General features: G+C 32.9%; 1 long non-coding RNA gene across 2 annotated transcripts; it reads left to right on the forward strand.

The window, feature by feature from the left end:
- Positions 1-3701: 3701 nt before the first annotated feature.
- Positions 3702-9208, forward strand: LOC107494591 (uncharacterized). Of its 2 annotated transcripts, none has more exons than XR_001593314.3 (3): positions 3702-4397; positions 4482-4630; positions 9130-9208. It is a non-coding gene; the product is annotated as an uncharacterized LOC107494591 (long non-coding RNA). The 2 variants fall into 2 exon arrangements; XR_001593313.3 differs by lacking the exon at positions 9130-9208 and adding an exon at positions 8175-8240.
- The last annotated feature ends 5382 nt before the right edge of the window (positions 9209-14590 follow it).

Genomic DNA, 14590 nt, shown 5'->3' on the forward strand with positions numbered 1-14590 from the left:
AACCAGCTGGCGGCGACAGCACCCTTCCTGGCCGGCGCACTCTTCTTCCACTCCTCCTCCCCTTCTCCGCGGTGGTTCACTGCTTTTGTCTTCTTCATAGGTATGGGGGAAAACTGTGTGTTGATGGATAAGGGTGATGCGGCGCTGAGGAGAGTGATGGATGGTTAGGGTTTTTGGCAAAAAATTAGGTTTAGGGGTATTTTCGTAATTTTAAATAAAATTAAGGATAATATAATAATTAGAAATGAATTTTAATCCAACAATAATAATGTATAAAAATACTATTTGTTCATTAATTTCACAATTATTTTCAATGAAATGTTCAAATCCAAAAATTAGGAATAATATACTTAATTTCTCTATTTTTCAAAGCAGCGGTATTAATATTTTAAAATATTAATTATTTAGTCTAAATCCTATAAAATTCTTATTATTTCCTAATTACCAACTTTATAATTTAAATATAGGAAATAATCCAATAATTATGAAATTAAGTAAAATTTTCACTTTAATTATCAAAACTTGATTTAATCATTCTCAATGAAATAATTTCTGAAAGTAAAATCTCAAATAACAAATATATTAAAAATCAGCTCATAATAAAATTCTTCAAAAGTTCTGGGTCTTACAATTTTTCAGGCAGCGGTGCCGCGAGAGGGAGGGAGGCTAGACAACAACAGCGGTGTCGCGAGGGGAGGAAGGCGAGATAGCAGAAGCGGCGCCGCAGGAGACGTGCGTGAGACAGTAGCAGTGTTGCGTCACTAACGAGGCTTCTTCAGGCAGTGGCAACGCGGATGACCGGGAGAAAAGGGCGCGCACTTCATATGAGAGCTCCGATCAGTGGCGACAACGCACTGTCATGGCGGAAGAACGGACAACTGAGCAGCAGAGTAGTGACGCGATGAGAGAGAAATGTGACGTGTTGTGCGTTTGTGTTTATATAGGATTAAGTTGACTAATCCTAATTATTCAAATTCAAAACCTAATTCTAATTAATTTAAAATCTTATTTTTAAAATTAATTCATTAGGATGTTGTTTATGTTAGCTAAAATGTGTGTTGTTCTCCTAGATTTTTTTCTTATAATATTAATCCTTAAAAGTTTACATATAGTCTATTTAAATGGATAAAATATTCGATTACGAGTATGTTCTATTGTAGCAGTATTATCTGACCTTCCATATCTAAAAAGAATTTTCTTTGATTAAGAATTTTGCTTGGAAAAGTATGGTACAATAAAAATGAGTACCTTATTTTAAAAGATCATGCAAATTTTTAGAAGAGTCTAAAAAAAAGTCATCATCATCTGAAAGAGGTGATTCTTTTAAATAATTAAAACGTCAACTCCTGAAGGATTACAGAAATTAATTTATTAATGGAGGTAAAAATGGTGATTTACAATTTTATTGGTGCATGGCGTGTAATCCATAAATATAGATCTCAGTGACTTAAAAAATGTAAGTTATGTTTTTTGTGAAACAGAAAAAACAAAAACTGCAGCAGCTACAAAACCCAACTTACTTTTGCCAGGAGAGCCATGCAGTGTACCAAATATGTCCCTCTTTTGTGTGTGTTTGGTATAATCTCCCAACATCTTCCATAATTTTAAGCTCACATCTTTTATAATTTCAAGCTCACCTAACTGATTATTTTTTGACACAAGTAACTGTCAAAAAAATTCACAACTATGACGTATACGGAGGTTTTTTCACTAAAATAAAAAAATATTATTTCCCCAAACACGATTTTTAAACTTTAATTCTCCCAATATTTAAGACAATGACAACCATTATCAACGGTTTCAGAGTACATAGGAATACACAAGAGTACACAAACAACAAATATAGTTTCTTCAATATCGTCAACATTAATGACAACCATTATCATCGTCTCCAAAAAGTACATAGACACCTGTTTTATTAAAATATTTTTTCTCCTAAAAACGCAACCTGCGTTCTAAGCTTTCTAAAAAAGTTTCTGACACCTTAAAAAATATGTATTTTGCGTCTTTAGAAAAACTCTGACACCCAAAAGAACACAAGTTACATTTTGTTATTTAAAAAAAATAAAACGTGAAAACAATAACACAGAAGTTGCGTTTTATTATCTTGGTAAACAAAAAAATAAAAAACGATAAAAAAAATGGTAAAACGCAAGTTATAATTTATTCTGACATTATATCAATGAAATTTTTGTTCATCCATTTTATTGCATTACACTATTATTGTTTTCATATAGAAAAAAAATGAGCCGCAGGATTACGGATATTATTTGTTATGAACTAATGGATCTTTAAGATACCATTTAATAATAAAAAGTTGCATCTTCGCAGAATCACATAAAAATTACTGTTATGGATCACGATAATTATTTAATTTGTCGGAAGCAGTTATAAGAACAATGATGTTACTTCTCACCGAGAAAAAAAATAATAGTGTTACCATTTAACGTAACAAAAACATACATAATTAAAAGATAATCGTTGTCTAAAGTGAATGAGCTCTTGTAATTCAAAATCATAATTAATCCTCTAAAAAATTTGTGTATTCCATAAAAGAAATGTATTGAAAAATTATTCTATGAATTAAATAAATCTTATTATTTATATTACCTAAAATATATGTAAATATTTTGAGATCTTATATTTTTAAAAATGAATATATACTTAAAGATAATTTTAATAAATGATTTATTACAAATTATTATATGGATATTATTCTTCTTTGGATAAAATTGTGAATTTATTAAATCTAATTTTCAAAAGTAAATTAGTTTGCCTAATTATAAAACTCGTCCCTAGTATTTCAATTCCATAAAGAGAAGTGGCAATTGGCAAAGTATAAATATAAAATTGGTATTAATTAAAATAAATAGTTTGGTAATGTGATTAATATATTTTATTTTCTCATAATAATTTATTTTATGTTCAGGAATAATATAAATCTCAAAATTATTTATGAGATATTCATTTCTAATTATTTTTATGAATACTTAAGTTACCATTTAAACACACGAAGCTTATTATATGTTGTGTATATTATATATTATTATATATTTATTTTGGATTCCAAAAACAATATATGTATTATTTATTGTATACAATATATGTATTATTTATCGTTTTATATTATTTAAGTGTGTAAGACCAAAATTTTTGAAAAAGGTTATCATGAACTAATTTTAAATTTAATATTTTTGTAGTTTTAATGTTAGAAATTTTTTTATTAAAAATAATTAAAATAAATTTTAATTAATTACATTTAAAATAAATTAAGATCTCTATTCAATTTTATAATTATTGAGTTATTTTTTATATTTAAATTATAACGTTAGTAGTTATGAAATAATAAAAATTTTATATGATTTAATTTAAATAATTAATATTTTTATAATTTAATATTTTAAATTTTAGAAATAAAAAAAATTAATCTTATTATCTTGTAATTTTAATTAAAGTAGTTGATTTTAAAGTAATTAATATTTTAATACAACAAATAATATTTTAAAATAATTTTTAAGAATTTAATTAGGGTTCAAATTAATATCTTATGTCCCAAATTTATTCAAATTAGTCACCAAAAAAAAAATTTATTCAAATTATCCTATTCTAATTAAACCCAAAAATCCCCAAATCAAACTCTATTTTTTATCTAATCCTAATCCTAATTTGGCCTAGTCCTAACCCTAGCTACCCAACCCCCCTCTCACACTCTTCCCCACTCACACACACGCACACCAGCAACAACACACACAGTAGCAGTGAAACAGAAAACAAAGAAAGAAAGGGAAGGGGAAAGCAGAATCAGGGAAGGGGAGAAGAGAGGGAGATCTGAGAGACGAAAGATTCAGAGAGGATGGAGACGCCGTCATCCTTGTCGCCGTTTGTGGAGCCGCGAGGAGTGTCGCTGTCGAAGCCACGCCGTTCGTCCCTGCCCAGTCGCCGTTCTGCCGTCCATCAACCACGTTCCGTCGCCTGAGAAGAACCATGAAGATGAGAGAGAGCTCGTGTGCGAAAGGTAGCGGCGCTGTGCCTCCGTCACGCCACTATCACCGTCGAACTGCTTTGCTGTTGCTAGCTCTGTCACGACTAATCTGCCGCCGCCACTGTTAGAGTTTGTCACCGCCACTTTTGCCAATGCCGGCGAGCACGAAGAGAGAGAGAGATAGGAGTTTTCATAGCAGAGAGAACGTGACAGGGGAGCCCTTGTTGAAGCTAGTCACTGCCGCTGAGATGCCATCGCTGCTGCCTCCATTTCCGCCACAGATGCCCTCGGTGCTGCCACTAGAAGGTCGTCGGAATTAGTTAGAGCTGCCGTTCTGATTCTGCTCTGTTTCGGTTGATGTCATCGTCGCCGTTCTGGTCGCCAAAGAACTATCCTTGGAGCCGCCACTGTCCTGGTGAGGTTTATCCCTATTTCTATTATTCTGTTGCCACTATGAAGGTTGTTGTTAAAGTATTTATGTTGAATAAACCTGTTACAGTGAATTACTCCGCTGCCGCCGCCATTGGAGGTAGGTGTCGTTGGTTGTGTTCGAAAGAATGAAGCTGTTGCGTTGCTGGTTGCGGCTCAGCCAATCGTCACGTCCCAACCGCGCCTTCAATTTAGTTTCTGCAAAATTTGAAAGTTGAGGTAGGGCCTTTTTAGAAAACTACACTTTACGAATTGAAATTATTATATATGGATATTTATGTGAGAAAATGTATCTTTGAGTGATTATATAAGTCTTATGTATTGTTGGTTGTCTTGAATGAGTATAAATGCTTGTTTGGCTGGGTTATTGTTCGATTTTGTGAAACGAATTATTCTTGAAATTCTTCTTTAAAGTTATTTTGTAAAAGCTTTGAAATCGAGTATACCCTGTTAGAAATTGATTTGAGTTTGAATTGGTGCTCTTGAAATCTGATAATGATGCACTTTTGGAAAAAACTTGAGTTTGAACTGATTTGATTTGGAACCCGATAAAGAGGGTTGCAGAATGGTTTGGTTGGGACTTGGAAAGGGTGGCAGAGTCCATGTTTTAGGTGAGGTGCTGCCGAAATTTCTGTGAAAATCCAAGAATTCTATTCGAAATGTCATTTGGAGAGTCATGAGTCTAAGACTTGTACTATTTTACTTGAACTATTTACAAAGGTGATGAATTGTGTTTCAAAATGAAATATTGAAAAGAGAACTATGATTCAGCTTTGTTTCTTAAGAAAAGTATTTTTACTTTTGGATACAAGACATTTAGAAGAAGCTTGTGTCGTAAGCTATTTTAAAGGTGAAAAGGGTTTATGTCTTTGAAATTAGCTTGAGGAGTTCAATTGGAGGAGTTTCAGTGGTTTTGAAAGAATTTGAATCTTGATTGATAAACCTTATTTTTATGACGTTTTGGGAAAAGTTTAAAGTATCCTTTAAATTTCTGGTTTAGAAAACTAAAATGATTTCTGAGTCGGTAGAAACGTTTCAGATTTTTAACATAGGGTTGAAATTGGTTTTAGTTTAAGTAGGAGAAAGGATTTTTAAAATGTGGTTGGAGTAACTGATTTTTAGCATGAGGATTTTTAAAAGGGACTCCTCAACCTTCTACCCAATTTCTCGATGCAACAAGAGAAGAACTCCTCAACCTCAATTGTCCGCACCATGGTTTCATCACGAAATCAGAAAAGGGATTTTTAAACCTCTAAATTAATCTATACTACGACTACAATAGCTAATGAGGTATTTATAACCTCTTATTAGGTTAAAACAAAGAAAACCCTAAAGCCCATAAATATAAGGCCCAATCTAGTAATTAAATAAACAAAATCAAAATATATCAAATTAAATTAAAACATTCTAAAAATATAAACTAATATCTTCTAAACAACACTTAAACTCTTCATATCATGAACATTTGAAGCACGTATCATTCTTCTCCTCTTCAAAAAAGATTCGTCCTCGAATCTTGTAGGTGAAAAAAATAGTATATAAAAAGGACAATAATTACAAGGAAGATAATTTCTTTTTTTGTTTTTTTTTTCTTTTTTTTGCACTGTATGCTTTTTTATTTTTTTAAACAATAAAATCAACAATAATGACAAAACAATAATGAAATACAAACGGAAAATAAGAACACAAGAACTTAAAGAAAGATGCGACAGATTCTGGACTCTCTTTTTTTATGATAAAAGAAGAACAGATATAGATTAATAAGAATTAATCTAATACCTGAGCTCTGATACAAAATGATAAAAAAAAATAAACAAAAAGATAAGGATTCAAGCTAAATAAAAAAGACATATTGAAATTGAAATAAAAACAGAAAGGATAGATTGAAATTGAGTACAAAGAGAATAACTCTACTTTCTACCAAATTTCTTGACACAACAAGAAATGGACTCCTCAACCTAACTTGTCAATGCCATAGTTTGGAAATTGAATCGAAGGGACTCCTCAACCTTCTACCCAATTCCCCGATGCAACAAGAGAGGGACTTCTCAACCTCAATTGTCCACACCATGGTTTCATCACAAAACCAAAAAAGGGGTTTTAAAACCTCTAAATTATTCTATACTACGATTACAATAGCTAATGAGGTGTTTATAACATCTTATTAGGTTAAAACAAAGAAAATCCTAAAGTCCATAAACATAAGGTCCAATCTAGTAATTAAATAAACAAAATCAAAATATATCAAATTAAATTAAAACATTCTAAAAATATAAACTAATATCTTCTAAATAACACTTGAACTCTTCATATCACGAAAATTTGAAGCACGTATCAGTATGGTTTAAATTCTATTCTTATTCTTATTTATTCAAATAAAGAAAATTAAGGTTTTACAGATTTTTAAATGAATTTAAGCAAATGAGTTATGTTATTTTCCCCTAAAGTCTTGAGACTCTGCCGAGGAACTTTTGTTACCAAATCTGTTTTAGAATGACTTATTTTGAATCTCTCGGAAAAAGGCTTTTGATTTGGTGTAGTTCCTGAAATGGTTGGAAAGATGCTGTGGAGAGTGGCCTTATTTTAAAAAGGGGAATTTATTTTTGAGAAAAAGTGGCTTATGGGCCTGAAATGATTTGAGAAGTGAGAATTTTAAAGCCAAGGCTGAAAAGAATCGATTTTTGATTTCAAAGTAAAGTGAATTGAGAAAAAGTGATTTATGGCTTGAATGATGATTTTATGAGTTTAATGATGTTGGATGGTGGAAGTGCTATTATGTTATGAGCCGGAATGGTTGTATATGATAATGAATTATGGCTGATTGTGAAATACGTTATGAGCCAGATGGATGAGTATGAATAATGGATGATTATTGAGTTGATAAAGTTATTGTTGCACTTTCAATTATCTAAGATACGAGTTTCCCTAGGTAAAAGCAGTGGCTAGCCACCACGTGCTCCAGGTTGAGACTCGATACTCTGCTGACCTTATGTCGTAAGTGTGGTCGGACACTGTGAAAGTTCCGGATGAGCTCGCCCCCGTGAATAAACACCAGTATGGGTGTTGTATGATTATGATTATGATTGTTAATAACTCGAGTTGGGGATGCACGATAGAGGGACAGTCCAATGGCTAGCTACCAGGACTTGTCGGGTTGCCTTTATAACCAACAGATGAGACTCATCAGCCACTAGGACAGGCATTCATCGTATGCATCTATGTGACATTGTTTAGGTGTGCATATTGTAATTGGTTTGCCTATGTGATTAATTGTGTTTAATTGCTAATTGCCCTACTTGAAGTAACTGCTTAATTGTGCTTGAACCTTTTACTTGTGTTTGTGACTGAAAAGTTGGTTGTATTGTGATGGATTGGCTGCTGTTTGGATTACTTGGGTCTAGGGCCGTAGTTGATTATGAGATGGGCCGAAGGTTGTATTTGGTTTTGTGTTTTTGGTTTGGAAAAGTTTGGAAAAACTAAACTGGTTTAGCATAGGTTTAATGAACCTATGCTTGGAATATCTTGGTCATTCATACTGTATAAGAAAGACTTTCAATAAGGCTTTTAATTTATTTTATTGAGGAATTAACAGTTTTCTCGATTTTAATATTAAACCTTTGGTTTTGAAAAGATGCATAAGACAGTTATTAATCACTGTAATGGTTTTATCTTCATGTATCCTATTATAGTAATTCTGCAACCCTATAGTGAGAACCCTTTCGAGGACGATGTTCTCACTCCCCTACATGTGTTTCCTTTTCAGGATATGGATGAGGAAGTCACGAAGAGTCTATTCTGTTTTCTGTTTATATGATATATTGTATTGTTTGCAAATTGTGATATTAGTATGGATGTATGTTTTGAAAAATTCCGTGTAAGTTTTAAACAGGCTCATATTTATATATTAAATACTCTTAGAGTTGTCGTAACACCAGAGCTATCAGAGTCGCGCAGCCGGAAGCGTAAGCTTTAATAGTTAGGGTGTTACAAAGTGTATAGTATTGTACAAATTACAATATTGATTTAATATACAATACTATTGTGTGTATAATTTTATTTCTTGTTTTTCATAATTTTACATTACAAGAAAAACACCTATTTAACCACATTTTTTTTAAACTATATTTAAAAAGCATAGTCTATTCATAGAATAGGGTATACTTTTTTCCGTGTTACACCCTTTTATGAGAGAATAAGAAACATAATTGTGGCATCATTTAAAAAGTGTAGCCTTAAATACAATAAAAATTACTTATAAAGCGTAGTCTTATATTGATATCTATAAGTACACTTTTCGCACAAAAAATAGCGCTTTTAAAAAGTAACATATTCTTTATGTTTTGGCACTTCAAAATTGTTTACTAATATATTCATGTATACTTAATGAATTTTGTTTTAGATTTTGCTACATAAACAATAACTTTTGTAAACAATGAGTTCTAGAATTAACCCAAAAAATAAAAAAAAAACACTCTACCTCCCAAATTATCTCCTAAACATTAACATAGATAACCATCTATACATCTAATGAATTGAACATCTAGTCATTGTTAACTGTGCATGAGTAAATTGAATCAAAAGAAATAACTATCCAATTAAAAATAATCAACATAATCATCTGCATACCTATTAAATTGAACATCTGACCTATCTATTATTGACATTGTTTAGTATTCTCGTTATCTACCTATACTTTTTTCTTTTGTTTTTCTTTTCAGAAACCGTCCTCCTTCAGAAACCCGTGCCCTGCTCCTCCTCTTTCAGAAAGCTTCACGCCGTTTTCTCACCGTCGCCCTTCTCCTTCGTCTTCTCACCATCGCTCACCACTCACCGCGCCGCTCTTCATCTTCTTCACCTTCGCTCACCACTCACTGTCACCGCTCCTCAACTTCTTCACCGTTGCTCACCACTCACCGAGACATTGAAGTTCTTCTCTCTCTCTCTCTCTAAAAGAAAAACCCTAGCCGCTGCTCTCTTCTTCAAACCTGGTCCACCCGCCATCCCTACTCCTACTACTCCAGTGTTGTCGCAGCACGTCTTTATCGTCGCGTTGTGTCGCCTCTGTCCCATGGCCGTTGTCTATTCCAGTTCTGTCGCCTGTGCTCCACTGCTCCCTCTCCCTCATCTCGATTTGAGTTCTGGCCCTCATCTGAGTTTGAATTCCGTCTGTTATTTTTTCTTGTTTTTATTGTGTTATTGTGATTTAATTGGTTGTGTTGTTGCTGTGTAACTTATAATGTTCCTGTTGGTGTTGTGAATCTGAATAACAGAGAGTGATGACATATTGATTCTAAATATGAATATTATTGATTAAGAGAAAAGTAATAATTAGAGGACATGTACTGAAAAATTTATGTTAAATCTGAATATTATTAATTCTTTCTTCCTTTGTTAGAGTCTATTTCAATAGCAAATAATGCATGCTGGGATATTAGAGAACTTGCAGTTAAGGTATGTTAATATTATGTGCTACACTCTGATTAAATTTTGTAGAACTGTATTGAGGCTAAAATCTAATTGGCTTAGTCAGAGTTATGTGCATAATGTAGTTTTAAACTGTTTGTTTCAAAAGCTAATTAGGACAAATGGCTCTACTCTTTGTGATTGTTATTTGACTGTTATCTTTTAAATTTTCACTTATGTATTTTTGTCTTATGAAATTTTATAACAATATCATTGTTTTAGTTCTAATAAGTTTCAATTTATTTATATATTTAATTTGCATCTTTTATATGGTTGGAATTTTCTAAGTTTTGTCAGAGTTCTATGCATTCACTAAATTTTCTATGATATGCGACAAATTTCAGAAAGCATGTTATTTATCTAAACTGACCAAGAGTTGAATGTCACTCTTGTTAGACATTCGACTTTGGATATCTTTGAGGAAATCATTATTGCTCCAACTCCTTATTTTGGAATAGATTCCTGTAGTTGTACTTTGGCCTTCCAGTTGATTTTTTTCTTTGTAGATTTCTATCTTGAGGGTAAAACTTTAATGTGACATTTCTCCGTGAACAAGAATTTGATGTATTAAGTATTAATTGGAAAGAAGAGACAAAGCTATGCAAGGTTTACTACAGATTTAGTTCTTGGCTGAATAAGTTATAACTATGTTTTCCTTGTTTATTCATGTATATACATTGTGGTTCATTCATATTTAAAGAAGTAAATAAGAAGCCGAATGTTTAGAATCAAAATCCTATTTGAAGTTGCATATGCATTTTGGCTCAAGTTGCTGGATGTAGAGGATAGACCTTATTATGCTTTTTTTTATTACCTTACAAGTCACTAGAGACATATTTCAGCTTAATCATCCAAGCAAAATTTAGTCCTTTGCGCATAAAAGAACTCTTAACAAAGAAAGTGGAAGAAGAAAAAGAATGGACAGTAGCTACAATCGTAATATTTGTTCTAACCTTAAAAATTGTCTCAGAACTTCTGGTGTGGCTATTGCTAACACATGGCTTCTAAAATACGTAGGTAACGAGCAATTAGACCAGTCTGATGGCTTTATGTCGTAGAGTGTATACCCATGCTCATGATTATCGCATCAATTCTATTTCAAATTACAAGTAATTTAGGTTTTGTTCGTATTTTTTGTCATTATATTTCTCCTCATGCAGTCTTGTTTTAAAGATGACATTCCTTCTGATCTATTGTTTAATTTTGTTATTATTGCCTTGTGTATTCCTGAAATTTGATGAAATTTGGATGATGGTATTTTTTTTCTTCTCGTGACAGTGAAACTTTCATATCGGGTGATGATTTGCAAATAAGCCTTTGGAACCTAGAAATTAGCAATCAAAGTTTCAATATTGTTGATGTAAAGCATGCAAATATAGAGGATCTGACTGGTAAGCTTTCACTGCTATATTTTTATGCCATTGTGAAATTATTTGTAGTGGTAACTTGGTATGCTTTACCTAGTTAAAGGAGTAATAACTTGAGTTGTAGTTATTTGATAAGTGTTCATTTTGTGTGTACAAACTTAGCTAGTCTAGATCACTGATGAGCGGATAATTTATACGCTTTTTGGCATTATTTTTAGTATGTTTTAGTTATTTTTTATTATATTTTTATTAGTTTTTAGTCAAAATTCACTTTTCTGGAATTCCCTATGAGTTTGTGTGTTTTTCTGTGATTTCAGGTATTTTCTGGCTGAAATTGAGGGACCTGAGCAAAAATCTGATTCAGAGGCTGAAAAGGACTGCAGATGCTATTGGATTCTGACCTCACTGCACTCGAAGTGGATTTTCTGGAGCTACAGAAGCCCAATAGGCGCGCTCTCAATTGCGTTGGAAAGTAGACATCCTGGGCTTTTCAGCAATGTATAATAGTCCATACTTTGCTCGAGATTTGATGGCCCAAATAGGCGTTTCAAGTCAGCTCAAGAATTCTGGCGTAAAACGCCGGAACTGGCACAAGAATGGGAGTTAAACGCCCAAACTGGCACAAAAGCTGGCGTTTAACTCCAAGAAAAGTCTCTACATGAAAATGCTTCAATGCTCAGCCCAAGCACATATCAAGTGGGCCCGGAAGTGGATTTTTATTTCATTTACTCATCTTTGTAAACCCTAATCTACTAGTTCTCTACAAATAGGACCTTTTGCAATTGTATTAGACATCTTTTGATCACTTTAGATCTATAATCATCTTTGGACGTCTATTTCTTAGATTATGGGGGCTGGCCTCTCGGCCATGCCTAGACCTTGTTCTTATGTATTTTCAACGGTGGAGTTTCTACACACCATAGATTAAGGTGTGGAGCTCTGCTGTACCTCGAGTATTAATGCAATTACTATTGTTCTTCTATTCAATTTAGCTTATTCTTGTTCTAAGATATTCATTCGTACCCAAGAACATGATGAATGTGATGATTATGTGACGCTCATCATCATTCTCACTTATGAACGCGTGCCTGACAACCACTTCTGTTCTACAAGCAAACAAGGCTTGAATGTTTATCTCTTAGATTTCTTAACTGGAATCTTCGTGGTATAAGCTAGAATTGATGGTGGCATTCAAGAGAATCCAGAAGGTCTAAACATTGTCTGTGGTATTCTGAGTAGGATTCGAGGATTGAATGACTGTGACGAGATTCAAACTCGCAATTGTGGGGCGTTAGTGACAGACGTAAAAGAATCACTGGATTCTATTTCGACATGATCGAGAACCAACAGCTGAATAGTCGTGCTGTGACAGAGCGCGTTGAACATTTTTACTGAGAGGACGGGACTGTAGCCATTGACAACAGTGATGCCCAATATACAGCTTTCCATGAAAAGGAGTAAGAAGGATTGGATGAAGACAGTAGGAAAGCAGAGAGACGGAAGGGACAAAGCATCTTCATACACTTATCTGAAATTATCACCAATGAATTACATAAGTATCTCTATCTTTATTTTATGCTTTATTCATAAATCATCTATAACCATTTGAATCTGCCTGACTGAGATTTACAAGATGACCATAGCTTGCTTCATACCAACAATCTCCGTGGGATCGACCCTTACTCGCGTAAGGTTTATTACTTGGACGACCCAGTGCACTTGCTGGTTAGTTGTGCGAAGTTGTGATAAAGAGTTGTCTTTAGACTGAAGCTTTAGACTAACATTGCATGATTCCTGGAATTCTTATTAAAAATTTTGAATCTCTTTATTTTCTTCTTCATATAATTTTCGAAAAATCCAAAAAAATACAAAATCATAAAAATAAAAAATATATTTTATGTTTTTTGTTTGAGTCTAGTGTCTCATTTTAAGTTTGATGTCAATTGCATGTTTCTATTCTTCTTGCATTTTTCGAATTCATTCATGTGTCTTCATTGATCTTCAAGTTGTTCTTGATGATTTCATTGCTCTGATCTTTAAATTCTCTTGTCTTGAGTGTTTTGTTGTTTCTCATATGCATTCTCAACTTGTTAGTGTCAGTAGTATACAAACTTCTAAAGTAGTATACAAGCTTCTAAGTTTGGTGTCTTGCATGCATTGTTTATTTGATTCTAGTTGCATTTTGATTATTCCTCATCATTGAAAATTCAAAAAAAAATTTTCTATTTGTGTCTTTTCTAGTCAATAATACAGAGAATTGAAAATTCAGAACATGCAGCAGAGAAATCACACAGAAAAAGCTGGGCGTTCAAAACGCCCAGTGAAGAAGGAAAACTGGCGTTTAAACGCCAGCCAGGATACCTGGCAGGGCGTTTAACGCCCAAAAGGGTAGCATTTTGGGCGTTAAACGCCAGAATGGATACCATTCTGGGCGTTTAACGCCAGGATGGCACAAGAGGGAAGATTTTATTTTTAATGCAAATTTTTTCAAGTTTTCATAATTTTTCAAAATCAAATCTTTTTCAAATCATATCTGTTCAATCATATATTTTCAAAATCAATTTCTTTCCATTTTCAAAAATAGTTGCTAACAATTAATGATTTGATTCAACATTTCAAGTATGTTGCCTTTTCTGTTAAGAAATGTTTAATGTTTGAATCATATCTTTTCTTGTTAGCCAAGTCATTGATTTTAAAAATCAAATCTTTTTAAATTGTTTTTCAATCATATCTTTTCAATCAAATCTTTTTAAAACCATAACTTTTCAATCATATCTTTTTAATCACATCTTTTTCAAAATAGTTTTCAATCATATCTTTTTGATTTCTAATTTCAAAATCTTTTTCAAATTTTACTTAATTTCTTTCCCAATCTTAGTTTTCGAAAATCAATTACCATTTTTTAAAATTTCTTTTAATTAATTCACTTTAATTTTCGAAGATTTCTTTCCCTCTTCTCACATCCTTCTATTTATGGACTAACACTCCTCCTCAAGGAATCTCTATACTGTGACATAGAGGATTCCATATTTTCTTGTTCTCTTCTCTTTCATATGAGCAGGAGCAAAGACAAAAGCATTCTTGTTGAGGCTGACCCTGAACCTGAAAGGACCTTGAAGCGAAAGCTAAGAGAAGCTAAAGCACTTCTCTCTGTAGAAGACCTAACAGAAATCTTCAAACAAAAAGAAGACATGGCAGCCGAAAACAACAACAATGCCAACAATGCAAGGAAGGTGCTGGGTGACTTTACTGCACTTACTCCCGACTTCTATGGGAGAAGCATCTCTATCCCTGCCATTGGAGAAAACAACGTTGAGCTTAAGCCTCAATTAGTTTCTCTAATGCAACA

This window comes from Arachis duranensis, chromosome 6, assembly GCF_000817695.3.
Source record: "Arachis duranensis cultivar V14167 chromosome 6, aradu.V14167.gnm2.J7QH, whole genome shotgun sequence".
NCBI classification, from domain to species: Eukaryota; Viridiplantae; Streptophyta; class Magnoliopsida; order Fabales; family Fabaceae; genus Arachis; species Arachis duranensis.